The sequence below is a fragment of the Gopherus evgoodei genome, chromosome 2 (genome assembly GCF_007399415.2).
Source record: "Gopherus evgoodei ecotype Sinaloan lineage chromosome 2, rGopEvg1_v1.p, whole genome shotgun sequence".
In the NCBI taxonomy this organism is placed as follows: Eukaryota; Metazoa; Chordata; order Testudines; family Testudinidae; genus Gopherus; species Gopherus evgoodei.
The window spans coordinates 209,612,423-209,627,112 of record NC_044323.1 but is presented as its reverse complement, the minus strand read 5'-3'; the positions used below and the strand labels follow the sequence as shown (position 1 = coordinate 209,627,112).

General features: G+C 40.1%; 1 protein-coding gene across 2 annotated transcripts in view; it reads right to left on the bottom strand.

The window, feature by feature from the left end:
- The window catches only part of DLGAP1 (DLG associated protein 1), a 679,455-nt gene that overhangs the window by 260,077 nt on the left and 404,688 nt on the right, over nt 1-14,690 (bottom strand). For both annotated transcript variants that reach the window (XM_030552824.1, XM_030552825.1), the window contains exon 3: nt 512-575. The gene's annotated coding sequence lies outside the window, so the exon portion shown is untranslated. The remainder of the gene's footprint in view (nt 1-511; nt 576-14,690) is intronic.

Here is a 14,690-nt window from a genome sequence, read left to right as displayed (position 1 = left end):
ATCCAGTTAAGTAGCAGAAAAGAATGCTGTGTACTCCATGGGTCAAATCAAAACTAACATAGCTCAAACATTGGATTTTGAATACTTGCAATGAATGACTTGCAAATAACAAAACTAAAAATCACTCATAGAAACTATTCAATTAATTTAAAATATTGAACAAGTATGAGAAATTCAGAAATTGCTTGTGGACAATTAGCAAACAAAGACGCAAAATCCACTGCATCAATTATTTGCTACCAGTTATTTGCTCAGTTTTGTAAAAATAGGAATGTAGGAACTTGACTAACATTGTTTAGCTCAAAAGAAACAATGAATAAACTCTCTGATATTCTGGATTGAACTGGTCAGCGCTACAGTTCTATGTGTAGTTGATTGACTGATCTTTATTTGCATAGTCTGGGACTGATTTTTCATCAAATTAGTGAGGTCACAGATGGTTAATTCTGAAGCATTGGTTCTCAAAAGAAAAAGATGGAGCCCCCAGTGGAGGCTTGTTAAATGTACTTACTGTTCCTATATACATGATAAACAGAATTCGAGCCATGTAGTCTCAGTCACGGCATATGTTCTCTCTAGAAATGAATCACAAACAGCAGAGGTGAAATATCATCAATAGGTAAATGGGCATGTTATTACTGAAGGATGCCTGACTTGGTCACATCTACAGTCCCATTACAGTATGTTGTCTATTTAGCTCTACAGGACAGGAACAATGACAGCACTGTACCTTAAGCGATGTGTGTGTGTAGAAACTGTCACACTTGCCAGGGAGCTTTAAGGCAGGGGATAGAGAGGCATGGACATTGCTGCAGATGCAGAATGGGTTAGCATGACAATGCTCAGGGGACCACAAGAGAAGTTGATAAAGGGTGAGGCTGGCAGGAGATAACCCTTGTTTCCCAAATCAGGCAGAGCACCCTGCAACCTCGCAAGTAGTGAAATACCAGGTTTGGTCAGGATCTGCTGTGGGCACTGTGCTAGCCACTCCTTTCTCAAGGGAATGAGAAGAAATTTTTTCAGAGTAGAGACTATTTCGCCTGCTGCCCAGCAGGTTTGGGGAAGGGCTTAGTAAGAGTGAATAGGTAACGAGAGTTAGGCTATGATATCACAACTCATTACATAAGTGAGGGGCGGATGTCCAGTGCAGGTACTCCATCAGGAAGGGACACAGTGCTCAGATGAATGGTTTGGTAAGGGATTTAAATGAGATGTTTGTTACAGGAGTGGAAACATGGTGGTGGGGGGTGTGCAGGGCTCCTATGATTGGCAGGGCAGAGAGCCAACCCCCATTTTATAGCCCACCTTAACCCTAATTTTTGGGGGGGACATGGTAGAGTCCCAGCAGCCATTGCCTGGGCATTATGATGGAAATGGCTTATGTCTTGTCTTTCATCAGTCATTCACTGGTATAACTCCATGGACCTCAGTGGAGTTACTCCTGATTGACAATTTAGGTAACATGAAAATCAGTCTTAGAGTGAAAAGGAACAGAATATGTTTAATCTTAGAACCTCTCTCAGTAAGACTGAGAAGGTTCACTAGTTTAAAGGTAATAATTAAAATATTAATTTTCTATGATATTTGGTAAATATAATGTCAGAACAACTAGTAACACATCCTTAAGGGGTACAATATTAGTGTGTTATCACTTCATCATTAAAAAATCATAAATAAGATGTATGTTGTAAAAGATATTGTAAGGAGTTTATTAAATTTGTTCTGTATGATGTGTCCTAATGCCATATGATAAAGCACACATACATGTAGGATAATGTAGACTCTCCTTATTAAGTGCTGTATTTGAATAATGTGGCAAAAGTGAATAGGGAAGTATTTATCTCTTCACTAAACACAAGAAGCAGGGGTCACCCAATTAAATTAATAGGCACCAGGTTTAAAACACATATAAGGAAGCACTTCACACAACGTGCAGTCAACCTGTGGAACTCATTGCCAAGAGATGTTGCGAAAGCCAAAAGTATAACTGGGTTCAAAAAAGATTTAGATACATTCATGGAGGATAGGTTCATCAATGATTAATTAGCCAAAATGGTCAGAGATGCAACCCTATGCTCCAGGTGTATCCAAACCGCCAACTTTCAGAAACTTGATCAACAGGTGGTTGATCAACCAATAATTGCCCTATTCTGTTCATTCCCTCTGAAGCATCTGGCACAGGCCACTGTTGGAAGACAGGTTACTGGGCTAGGGGGACCATTGATCTGACCCAGGATGGTCATTCTTATGTTTTTATTTGTAGGTCTTACGGCAGAATGGCTTGACCTGAATGTTTTAAATGATACAAGCTAAATGTACACTTTGATCTGTAAAAATTGTTTACATTTCTAACAATACTTGTATTAAGCAGTTGCAAAGCACTCAAAATGCTTCAGAGGAACTATGCTTGTTAGGAAGTGCTAAAACCTTCAAAATGAGAAAACCATAGAATTCAAATCAGTCTGCACACAAAACACCATGGTAATTTTTTTCCATCCACCTTTCCCTGTCTCCATCACATTTTATTTCAGGGGTAAGGGAAATGAAGTTCACATCAGTGTTTTGTATTAATCCTCCAAATTATGTGTTTCACAGGAACTACTGAGCAGGGAAAAACCTGATTTAAAATATACAACAGAAGTTGTCAAACAATATTTTCACTTTGATTATTATGTCTTTGCTATTCAGCAGAAATCCTGCCTTTCCATTCAAAACACTGGGCATATACTTAATTGAATACCAGAATAATCAATTTTTAAGTGCAGAAGGGATATAATCACTATGTAGTTAACCCTCCTGCATAAGACAGGCCATAGAAATTCATTCTTTAATTCCTGCATCAGGTCCACAACTTATGGTCCATATATCCTGGCTGATCCACATCACATCTTTTAGAAAGACATCCACTCTTGATTTAAAGACTTCAAGCAATGGAGACCGTACCACAAATCTTGGAAAGATGCTCTAAAAGTTAATTATCCTGACGTTTAAATATCTGTATCTTATTTTCAGCCTAATTTCATCTAGTTTCAGCTTCCAGCCATTTGCTCTCATTATGCTTTTGTCTCCCAGATGTAAGAACCCTCTGCCATCAAAAATCTTCTCCCTATGTAGGCACTTCTAGACTACGATAAAGTCACCTCTTAAGTTCCCCTTTCATTAGCTAAATGGACTGAGCTTCTTAGTTTCTCATAGTAAAATGGGTTATCCAGACTTCAAATCATTCCTGTAGGTCTTATTTCACCCAGACCTTAAATCAATTTTGTATGTATCAATCCGGGGTATCACAAGGAAAAAAATTCCAATAAAATATACAAATGTGCCAGCAGAAATCCTGTCAGTTTTAAAAACGAGCACAAGGAAGCAGTATGACATCCATACAAAGATATATCACTTCACGAAACAATTGAACTATTAACTCGTCTATTTTTATACATAAACACCATTTACAACAATCTGTAATTTACAACTGTTGGCTTTTCTCCCGTTATTGAAGTGGGTATTTACAAGCATAACTTCCACCAGTGATTGTATCAAAATAAGCACAGATGGATAGTATTTCTGATGTGGTGAACTGTCCATTAAGAACTAGAATGAACTCAGACTGCAAACTGTGCAAAGCAGGGATCATGTCTTCTCATGTGTCTCATGTCCCACACCTGAATGTGGTCTGAGTGCTACCACAATACAAGAAATAAAGAAAAATAATTAAAGCAAACTCATTTCACAAATATTACTTAGGTTTTGGTCACTACCATCTGGATCAGATGTTGAACTGATGCCAAACAGTAGTGGCTCTGTCCTCTCCCATTATGTATCCCTAAATCACCCATGCCCCCTCAATCATTCAAGATAACTTGGAAACATTTACAATTTGTTGTTCTTTAAAAGTTCACAAAAGCAGTTTTTTTCTTCCTAAAGAAACATGAAATTGGAACACCTGAAATCCAAAAAGTGTGAAAGAAGTGTTAACTGCATTGGCCAAATTCTGTTCAAGAATACAGGTTCAAGCAAATAGCTACATTAGCACATTATCCTCTATTAATAACAATATGAATCACCACTAAAAATCCACAATGGACAAATTAAGATTATGGCTATGTTGGGTGGTATGATCAGGTTTTGAAATGAACCGATATGTAGATTAGGCTTGTCATCAGTTCTGAAAATAGGCTAAGAAATGTTCATATGTTTGAGATTGAGTGTCAAACAAAAGTAATATTATTCATATTCTTAGAATAGCATCACACGATGGCCAACATTCTGATCTCAAATAGAACATGTAAATCTAGAGTAATCCTACTGAAACCAGTGACATTGTTCTAGATTTTTCCCATTGTAACTCACAATTACAACCAGTGTCCTGGCTGTACTTTTAACTTACATTCATGACTACAGCATCAGTGCTTATTGGCATGTAGTTTGCATGATACAGAGAGCAGTGTGAAATGAAAGATTCAGGGCTGTGGTAAACGCTATTTCAGACAACATTTCTTTTGCTTGCGAGGTTCGCAATAAAGCCAGACCTAGAAATCATCATCATCAAACCTCACATTCTAGAGATGTGGCCAACCATAATTAAAACAGTGATGCAAAGCAAAGTATTGTATGCACTAGAGTTATGAAATCTGAACTACAGCAGCATCAAATCACATTATTTTAAGACACTGCAGCTGAACCCCCCGTCTCCACCAAAAACCCCAACAATCAAAGGCCTACAGAAGGGACATGGGCAAATGTAAATTTGTTGTTTTAGAGTCTGGATTTAGTAGTTATCTGTTCAGTGGATAAATGGAGGGCACCTGTTTCTGAAATGTCAATCTGACACTTTAAGAGCATTAAATTCACTTAACATTTCAGACATTTTAAAAAGAGAATGTTCTTTAAGTTAAGGTAAAAACTACCACAAAATATAAGTAAATAGAACTGTTTCTGTTTCTTTCACCTCAATTATCTATGTGACACAAAAGTTCCTAGGCAAAGGGTCCCCTGTTCTTTGCAAACAACACTCACCCCAAACCTGACAAACTCACCACACCAAACATGTTGTACAGGATATTTATCCATAAAGAGTAACATGTAAAATATTTACAGAAAGCTCATAACTTGTCAAGATTCATAATCATTGTGAGATACATGTATGGGTGATATTTAAGGGATAATGTATTTACACTGAAAGTATGCTTTATGGATTTGGACTAAAAAGTAGCCACCGGGGATAATATATTTCAGTAGTGACCCATTCAGATAGAAGGAAGTTGGCACCTGAAGCTATTTAGCTGGTGATATAATGCAAAGCTCAATTGTTCAGCTTTGATCAATCCCAAGACTTTCAACGGAAAACCATCAGAGACAAATGCAAACAATCGAAATCTCTTGAAGACATCTTGAGGAGCAAGATGTTCTCATTAAAAATTGAACCCTGCTTTCTATGAAGCCGGACAGCATTGCTACACACTGAACTTAGGTGGGGAGGGAAACCTACTTATTAGATAGAAAAGGTAACTGTTAAGAAGTGCAGACACAGGTTCACAACTTATGATTTTGTTTTGTGCTTCTAGGTTAAAATTTTATTCTTTTATTACAAGCAGTCATAAGTGCTCTGAGATTTCATAGGAATAGCGATACAAGGTAAGACTAATCAAATGGGGCACACGGCCCTTTGAGGGCAAAGGAGCTGGGATTTCTGTGAGGAGCCAGTGTCAGTGGCTGGATACCACGGGGGAATGATTCAAAGGGACTCAGGGACTGGGTTGCACCTATTATTAACCTGCAAGATGAAGTGAGGGCTGGCGTAGCTCAGAGAAGAGTGGTTGAGAGGCTTGCGATTAGCGAACTGACACCTAGCCAAGCGAAGGCAAGACTCCCTCATGCTAGAGGCATGGAGTAACAAGGTGACTCACAGTCTTGGGTGCCCCCAGAACCATCACAGTCTCCTAGGAAAAATTCTGGTTACATTATTCATATATCATATGGTATCTACTTAGGGAGCTGGGTTTCAGTGCCTGCCATTCTCAGAAAAAATGAAAGTAAGCCAGAATTTATTTCTACTAGTGATTAAACCATCCCTCCCGCCCCTTGTTAGTCTGAATTAGGTGAATATAAAAATAGCTACAAAAAGAAATGAAGGAAAGACATAAGGAGACAAAATCTCTAGTGGTGTAAACTGACACAATTCCATGGACTTCAATGGAGCTGTAGCAATAACAGCAGCAGAAAATTCGGCCACTGCACACAGAGTTTCTATACTTCTTGCTCAGTTTGATTGTACTATGCCACTCATAAGCATACTGGGATACATGTATATCTTTTATCAGATCTTATCCTTCCTTTATGCTTTGGGTTCAGAATACAGATTCAGAGAGAAATATGGCTGAGAGGTAGGGTGGGGCAAAGGCCTATTATTTTACCTCACAATATCCATTAGAGAGTTCTGTAAAGCACCATGCAAAGGGAAGTTTAAAATACACAAACTCACATGCATCATATAAGCTATTGAAAATGCTGCCTTAAATCAGAACACATAAGTAACATCTGTCTATCCTAGTAATTTTTATATCAGTGGAGATGTACAATGCTAAGAAGCAGTGACTCCGGTCTCCCTAAGGGAAAAAGGAGATTACAGGATTTTATAGGCTGCATTCACTGCCAGATGATTACAAAGTCGTGTTCATAATACCTTTAAAAAAAGTCATTCATCTCCTCTCCCAGCTGAAAAGTGAATGATGGGTCAAGGGCATCTGGGCAGGAGGTTTGGGACAGAATCTGGGAACGAGCTGTTATCAAAAGAAAAGGATTGCTGATTTCTGCCAGAATAAATAGACAGAAGAAAACTCTGTTAAGACCCTTAATGTTGGTTTAATTCCATTACACTGTGGTCTAAAAGAGACTTCTATGGTCTTAACAGAATAGTGATGAGGGTGATCTCAGACCATTATCAAAAAGCCTTTGAAGACTACCAATGAGATTCCAGATGATAAAAAAGACATGTTAAGTATTATTTTGTTACGACAATAAATATACTTGTGTTATTACCTGTACTGTTTTTGTATCCTGACTTATGACAAGTCTAAATCACTACATCAACGACAGGAGGACTGGACACTGATATCAACTAGTCTAAAGCAGCGTTTCCCAAACTTGGGACGGTGCTTATGTAGGGAAAGCCCCTCGTGGGCCGGGCAGGTTTGTTTACCTGCTGCATCCGCAGGTTCAGGCGATCACGGCTCCCAGTGACTGCGGTTCGCTGCTCCAGGCCAATGAGAGCTGCAGGAAGCGGCGGCCAGTATGTCCCTCGGCCCGTGCCACTTCCAGCAGCTCCCATTGGCCTGGAGCAATGAACTAGAGCCAGTGGGAGCCGCGATCGGCCAGACCTGCGGATGGGACAGGTAAACAAACCGGCCTGGCCCACCAGGGGCTTTCCCTACACAAGCAGCATCCCAAGTTTGGGAAACACTAGTCTAAAGGAACAAACAATAAGTTAATTTAAACCAGACATTTATTTAATGACTGCTGCTCTTGACCTGGCTCAGTAACATGTGGCATTGCTGAGTGTGTCATTAAATGAAACAATAAATTGGAAGAAGAATTTCTGATGTATTATTGTACGGGGAGACTTTGGCAAACCAGTCAAGTGCCTGAAACCACTATGGCTTATTGTTAAAGACAGCCTAGTCAGCAAGCTGTTAAAAGCAAGTCTCAGCTTGACCAAGGCAGGAAGAGAGGAGGATTTAGGGTGCCACCGAAAGGGCGGCTTGACCCCGCGTCCTTCCTGATAAGAATTGGGTTAAATTTGCTGATACATGCGTTTTCAAAGAGTAGGATATGTCCCAGAAATGTCTATTGAAGTCTCAAGGCTGCAAGTTCTGGAAAGACCCACACCTGGTTAATCAATAATCAGAAGGAACCTCTTGCTTGAAACTGCTTACTTAACAAGGTTTCTTTAATTACTGATGTATAAATAAGGGGAAAAAGCTTGAGACAAGTGGGACTTGTTTTGGGACTGGCCTCTCCCTCTGGATGCATTTTGTGTTCCCCAGCGGCAGATGGGCTGCTGTTGTATTACTCGAAAGCCACACTCAACTTTGGTAATTATCAAGGGTTTGGGATGTTTTACTAACTTGTTGCGGACGTGTGTAAGTGCTTGAGACTAAGTAGAGTTTAGCTTTAAGTGAAAGCACTCTTGTGTTGTCCTGTTTGTGCCAGCCATCTATTGGTCGCATGGCCATGTCTCCCCTGATTTATTTCCTGACACCTCCTCGCACAGAGTAAAGTTACCAAGAGCTTTGGGTTGAAAGAACCCTGGGTAACATCATGACCATTATGAACAAATTATATCTATGTCTCTTTCTGTAAGGGATCAGGGCGTAGGCAGCCTGGCTTAGAAATCACAGCTAGGCTGAGGTTTGCCCAGCAGAGACAATAGTCACTGGGCAGGAGTTGGAAGTAGGGTTGGCAACTGTCTAATAGCACAAACCCAAACACCCTTGCCCTGCCTCTTGCTCAGAGGCCACGCTCACTCCATGCCGCCCTCCCTCGCTTGCTCTCCTCTCTCACTTTCACCATGCTGGGGCAGGTGGTTGGGGTGCAGGAGAGGGTGCAGGCTCTGGGAGGGAGTTTGGGAGCGGGGAGAGTACAGGGTGCAGGCTCTGGGAGGGAATTTGGGTGTGGGAGGGGGTGAGGGCTTTGGCAGGGAGTTTGAGCATGGGGTGTGGGCTCTAGGCTGGGGCAGGGATTGGGGTGCAGAGTGCAGGCTCTGGGAGGGAGTTTGGGTTTGGGGTGCAGGCTCTGGGCTGGGGCAGGGGTGTTGGGTGCGGCAGGAGTTGAAGGGTGCGGGCTCAGGCCAGGCGGCACTTACCTTGGGTGGCTACTGAAAGAGACCACCGGCACATCCCTCTGTTAGTGGCTCAAAGGTGGGAGGTCAAGGAGGTCTCTGCACTCTGTCCCTGCAGCTCCCAGCCAATGGGAGCTGCAGAGTTGGCACTTGGGGTGGGGGCAGTGTACGGAGACCTCCTGTTTCCCCCAGGGGCCACAGGGATGTGCTGGATGGTTCTGGAAGCAGCATGGAGCCTGCCTTAGCCCTGCTGTGCCTCTGGACTTTCAGTAGCCTCTGCAAGATAGAGCCTGATTCTGGGAGATTGCCAGCAAAACCAAGAGGGTTGGCAACCTTAGGAAGCTCAAGAGTCTGGTTCCGTGAGCAACAATCAGGGTCAGAGTCAGGCCAGGTTGGAGACTAGAAAGCAGGAGATCAAGCAAAGTCTGGCTTGGCAGCGAGGCTGAAGTCTGGGCAACTACACAGACAACTTCCTAGAGCAACCCCTGAGGATAAAAAGGGTGCTTGGCAGAGTGTCACAGGTACTGTCACCTGGGCCTCTTGGGTGGTACTTCCTGCAGCGCCTACTCTTTTTAGGTTTCCTGGCGGTGCCTCTGCATGGTCTCCCAATGGCATAGTGGGAATATCAGCTGTCCTCGAGTCCTTACATTTTCTTTCTGTGTATTTATTTTGTAAATATGAAAACATCACAGAGTAGAATGTACAGTATTAAGAAGCTTTGAAATTTGACTTCCTTTGATAAGATGTTTAAGGGTCTGATCTAAAACCCAGTGAAGTTAATGGAAAGACTCCCACTAACTTAAATGAACGCTTAGTTATTATAGCAAGTATAGCTAACGTCCCATTGAATAAAGATTACAAAACAGTTTCCCTAAAAAGGTCATTCTCAGGTTTGTTTATAAATGATATTTTCATACTCTCATAATGCTGAAATCTTCATTTTGGAGCTCAAATGTATCAAGTTTGGCCTCTGCCCAAAGGTTTTTAAATGTAAGCAAAACACAGTAATATATTTTCCCCTTTGTATAGTCTGGTGCATTTGGACAAAAAAAGACTATTCCCCTCCTGGGTGATATGTACATGCATATCAGAGAGCAGGATTTGGACCACTATCTAAAAACAGTTTTTTAAATTTTACTAACAACCAAAATGGAGATTAATTTCCCATGCAGTCAAAACAAACATGCACTGACTAGCATTATTACAATAAAGAGACTATGGGCCATCCATGACATAACTCCAGTGACTTCAATGGAAACAACAGAGATAATTTTGGTATAAGATCTCTATTTTAAGCCCCTTCTAATGACTAGTTAGAACAATTGGCAGAATTAGGACAATTAACTGACTTTCCTTACAAGTTATTCATTGAAGATTTCTCTATTAAATATTTAGTGACAGGCTAGTTTTCAGAACTAACTAAACTTCACAATGTATGATTTTCTCAGCATCTGTCTGGATAAATCATCCAGGCTAGCAAGACTATTCTGCTGTTCAGTAAGCTTATTGATAGCTCTAATATGGAATATTCAACAGGATTTGAAATAAACAACCGTTTCACAGTCTCTTACTGAATCCTACTGTATTTTGAGCTGCCAAAGGAATGAATAACTAAAACCTAACTCTCTATTATTAAACTAGAATGTGCTACACTTTTTTTTTAAGGGTAGAAATGATCATATCTTGAATATATTTGGCACAATCTTTAGTCTCAGATGATCATCTCAGCCTTTAAAAAAATCTGTCAACTTCCTATTCATTTTTGAATACTACAAAATTCAATAGTACTTGAATGTAAACAGGTATGAAGATGGATTAGGCACCAAAAATGGGATGAAATAGGTTACAGAATGCCAAGTCTATTATTACCTCTATCAACAGGAAAAGTATAGCTTTTAAATATCATTTATTATCATTTATTATTATTCCTCTTTCTAGATGCCTGGCTGGAGCATCTTACTCTCATGCTCAGGGACACACTGATCAATAGATTTGGGTTTGGGAAGGAATTTCCCCCCAGGTCAGATTGGCTGGTATATTGGTGGTTTTTCCCCTTCCTCTGTCATGGTTAGAGTGCTAAAATCATCCGGGCATATCTCACCTAATCAATTCCTTGCCATTGTAGGGGCTCCGAGTGCTGGGGGTACCTGGGTCTCTCCTGTTCTCTCCCTGTGGCACACAGTTTAATTTCCTGAGGATTAAAATGCTTTAGTCTAATTAAAATGTTTGGGGTTAATATAGGAGTATCTGGATGAAAAATAATGACCTGGGAGATACAGGAGGTTGGACTAGATGATCTAATGGTCCCTTCTGGATTTAAATGCTACTAAATTATGAATTATTCTGTATTATTATTAAATATTTACATACTGCTGAAAAAATAGTAGGCACTTCACAGGTTTCAGAGTAGCAGCCGTGTTAGTCTGTATCCACAAAAAGAACAGGAGTACTTGTGGCACCTTAGAGACTAACATTTATTTGAGCATAAGCTTTCGTGAGCTACAGCCCAATTCTTCAGATGCATCTTTACAGACACAAAAAACTCCCCCCCTCGCCCCAAAAGATGCCCATTGAGAAGACAGTGTTTACCAATTGTAAAGACACTGCAGTACACAATATCTGAGGTACTGCTGCTATGTCCCTTTGCTAAGAACAGGAAATAGCTGTGGTACCTCAGACATGGCAGTGTGCTAAATATTACAATTTTCCAACAGTTAAGGGGGAGATTTTCAAAAGCATCCAATGTATTTTTGAAAGCACATTAAATGGTGATTAATGTTTTCCACATAGGGGAAGATTTTTCAAAGCAGTGCAGTGGCTTTAGTCACACATCTCATTATCTGTAATGGAAAGATGGGTAGCTAAGTTCCCCTGCACTGATTTGAAAATCTCAACTGTATGTTTTTTGTTGGTCATAACTGGTAAAAATTATAAAGCCAGAGGATCATAAAACAACAACAAATAGATGTTTTTGGCTATTATTATAAATCTGTGTTTCAAGTTTTCTGGTTGAGCTCTGGATCTCCCAAATGCTACCAACACTCATGCACTAGTTAGGAAAAGGCATTCCATCCTCAGTTGCATTGATGCCCATGCAGAAGCAAGGGTAGGGGATTGGTAGCTGTGTGGAATTACTTGCCACTGAATGACTGTAAATAGGCACACAATTGCTGAAAAGAGACTCTAGAATTAAGGCTGAAGCAGTAGCCAGAGAAAGGCTTACCTCTTTCTTTGTGACCTGAGGAAGGATTTCTTCCCTCCAGAGATCTTCAGCATGTAGTTCTGCTCCTTGGTGCTGTGAACATGATTTGTCTAAAAAATATATCCCAGGGTATCTACAACAGCATTATGAATTTTAGTAATACCCAAGGAGGAAAAGAGGAAACAAAGTATACTAAGGAATCCTGTAAAGGGTATACTAAGGAATCCTGTAAAGGGATGGGGAGTCAAATATTAATAGCTACATGACCAGTAGTATTAGCTGTCTCTGCAATATAATAGTGAACCTGGAAACTCATGCTGGTGCTCAGGAGCATTGTATGTCAGTGTTAAACCATGCTAGAAATTTTTTTCTTACTATTAAAATAGCAGTATTGACCCACTGTTCCATGTACAAGCTATATTTCTTAATTTATTGGAGTTCAGCTCCCTGTGCAGTGCGAAGAAACAGAATGTGCACAACTTCCCAGAACATCACGTGATATGAGATGAAGGAAAACAGCAATATCTCAGTGACGCTTACAGGAACAGTAACAATTGCCAATTTGTTACCAGGCCTCTGCAATCCCAGAGCACACATGAGCATATGGATAACTTAGGCTTTATGCCATCAACCTACAGTGGGGAAGCATGGTTCATGCAAATACAGTCCGGATCTGTGTCAGTGGAAAAATATCTCCATTATGAATGGCTTACTGGACTCAAGTAAGAAGGGCCTTGCACTGTGGCAAGCTCTAGTAAAAACTGCTGTCCTCCACTACAGAATACTATCCAGTGCATCAGAAGGTTTCTTCAGTGCTTCCCTGTGAGAAGTGCTATACATGTGGCATATGATTGCACATCTGAGATTATGAAACGATATGTGAAACAGGAAATCCTTGCCTTCTGTAGAACGAATGATGACAGTGCTGCACAGATCCTGCATAGAGCCAACACTGCGGAGGGTTTTATTTTTATTACAATTAATGCAGGCCGTGATGTAGTAATGTGTGTACACAGCGCTTTCAATTATCTGTATAGGCAGTTGGAGTACTCCTTAGTATAGGATAGGCATTACCAGAACCCTTAACAGGAAGCTGCATATGCACATCTTGGAAGGGAAAAATAAAACATTGTGGAATTGTTACCAGCACGCTTCAAAGTCCAATTTCCTTGGCAAAATATTAATCCCAGGTCTGTATAAGAACCACAAAGGGGGATGACACAGTGGATAAGTGACCTAGTCTTTCACTTCTCAAGCAATAAATCCCAACTTGTTCTTCAGTGACATTATCCACATCATAAAATGACCATTTGGTATAGTTTCCTACCACAATTTGAAGACTTCAATAACTCAGACATAGGTTAGGGGTTTGTTATAGAAGTGGATGGGTAGGTTCTGTGGCCTGCCTTATGCAGGAGGTCAGACTAGATGTCATATTGGTCCCTTCTGACCCTAAAGTTTATATTTGTTTAGAGGAAGGTTGTTTTTAAAGGAAAACATTAATATAGCAAAATTTCCTTCCTATGTATCTGTGTGACCCATAATATTTGGGGATTTCTAGGACAGGTTGCTAGCTGACAACTCGTTTGATATTTTGGTGGCAATAATGCAGTTATGATATTAATGGAATATCTTGGTCCATTACAAATAAGAAGTAGAAAAATATAAAATGGTGCAAGTTCAATTAATTACTCATCATTAGCATACAGCCATATAGTCCTCAAGATGCCCCAATCCTGCAAACACTTACACATGAATAACTTTTACCACACAAGTAGTCTCATAACAGCTAATGGAACTACTCACAACAGAATAGTAATGCATATGCTTAAGTGTTCGTAGTTTTGGGGCCAAAATGTTCATAACAGCCTTGCAACTGAATATGGAAATGTTTGAGAATATACTTTTAGCCTCTGTATTCCATTTTTCAGCATTTTAATTCAGTTTCCTTTGCACTGACTGATGTACAGAGTGCAAGGAGGATTTGATCAAGAACTCTTTAAACACTTATAATCAGCTGGAGGTGTCCTGAAGAAGAGAATCTTGTCAGTTACAGCATAGATGCATTACTTATTTTCCTGAGTGAAGCTTAAGTGAGCAGCACTGTGATTTTATAAACGTTTCATATGTTCCTTTGAAACCAGAAATGTATTGTGTTAGGTTAAAGTGGAAAACCATTCATTGCTTTTCAATAGGCCAACACTTAAACACTTGCCACGTTTTCATTAAATATTTACGGAGATTCACCTACAATTATTAAATGGATCTACTGCACCCTAGATTAACGCATTTACTAGGGTTTAAATTTAACTAAAAACTGAACATGAATAATTTCATACAACCTAAGTAATGCTGTTAAGTAAAATAAAACATATATCAGGAAACATTCCTTTTATTATCTATAGACCAGGTAAACAGATATGTGAGGCCAAAATTTCAAATATGGGAAACCGAACTGCGCTTGCAAAATTTGCACATGCACCATTGCTTGTAAAACCTCATTAGTAATGAGTTGCACAAACAGGTGCTGTCATAAACAGATAGCTAAGGGTTAATGTCTCTTTCACCTGAAACACCTGACCAGAGAACCAATCAGGAAACCGGATTTTTTCAACTTTGGGTGGAGGGAATTGTGTGTCTGAGGTCTTTGTTTTC